This window comes from Dryobates pubescens, chromosome 6 (genome assembly GCF_014839835.1).
Source record: "Dryobates pubescens isolate bDryPub1 chromosome 6, bDryPub1.pri, whole genome shotgun sequence".
Taxonomy (NCBI): Eukaryota; Metazoa; Chordata; class Aves; order Piciformes; family Picidae; genus Dryobates; species Dryobates pubescens.
The window spans coordinates 7531208-7532633 of record NC_071617.1 but is presented as its reverse complement, the minus strand read 5'-3'; positions in this window follow the sequence as shown (position 1 = coordinate 7532633).

Below are 1426 nucleotides of genomic sequence, written 5' to 3'. Positions count from 1 at the left end.
GCCTAGAGCGCCCCTCCTCCCGCTTTCCACCATCGAGTCGGAGGCCCGCGTGGCCTAGAGAGCCTCTCTGGCCGCCGGCGAGAGGTGCGGCTGGGGGTGCCGCGGTCAGAGCTGGGCACTCGCAGCGTTCATCGGGAGGTGTGCGGTGCAGAGGCTGGAGGTGACACGGGCGGGCACGGCGCGGTGCGTGGCTGGGCCACGGGCGGGCAGGCTGTCAGCCCCCGCTGCGGGGGAAGCTCCAGCCCAAACCGACCGGCAGCCGCCGTGTCCGGACCGAGGCGCCACGCAGGGCGCTCTGCGGGGCAGCCGGCTGTGCCAGAGCCCTGTGCGACTGTCAGGGAACGTGTGCGAGGAACCCTGAGTTACAGCCGAGAAAATGTGTACGAGTTTGCAAAGACGCCCGGAAAAATAAAGAGCATGCAAAGGACAAGGCATGAGGGTGTCAAGGGGTCATTCCATAGAATCATAGCATCAGTCAGGGTTGGAAGGGACCACAAGGATCATCTAGTTCCAACCCCCCTGCCATGGGCAGGGACACCCCACACTAGATCAGGCTGGTCACAGCCTCGTCCAGCCTGGTCTTAAACACCTCCAGGGACGGGGCCTCAACCACCTCCCTGGACAACCCATTCCAGGGCTTCACCACTCTCATGGTGAAGAACTTCCTCCTCATATCCAGCCTGAATCTCCCACCTCCAGCTTCATTCCATTCCCCCTGGGCGTTTAGCTGGTAATAGTAATCCAATTGAGAAAGCAGCATCCCTGATACACCGAGCAAGAGGTGAGCACAAGCAGCGTGTGGCCTGATGCAGAAATAGCGTGGGCTTGAGAATCACCGAAGTGCTGGAGCGTGTCAAGAGAAGGGCCACGAGGATGATCAGAGGGCTGGAGCTCCTTCTGTAAGGACAGACTGAGAGAGTTCAGTCTGGAAAAGAAAAGGCTCCAAGGAGACCTTATTGTGGCCTTCCAGTATCTGAAGGGGGCTTACAAGAAAGCTGGTGAGGGACTTTAGGTTGTCAGGTAGTGACAGGACTAGGGGGAATGAACAAAAATAGGGTAGAATGAGATTGGATGTTAGGAAGAAATTCTTCCCCATGAGGGTGGTGAGACACTGGAACAGGTTGCTCAGGTAGGTGGTACAAGTCCCATCCATGGATGCTTTAAGGCTAGGCTGGATGTGGCTCTGATCAACCTGATCTAGTGTGAGGTGTCCCTGCCCATGGCAGGGGGCTTGGAACTGGATGATCCTTGGTGTCCCTTCCAGCCCTGACAATTGTATGATTCTATGGTCTGTGTGCATACTCCTCAGTCACTGCCATGGACACTGGTAATTTAAAGCTTTTCTGTCCTTGCAGGAGAGAGCCTTTTGGAAAATATTTTGACATTATGTAAGTGAAACCCCTCTGAAGTTTCCTACAGCTTCTCC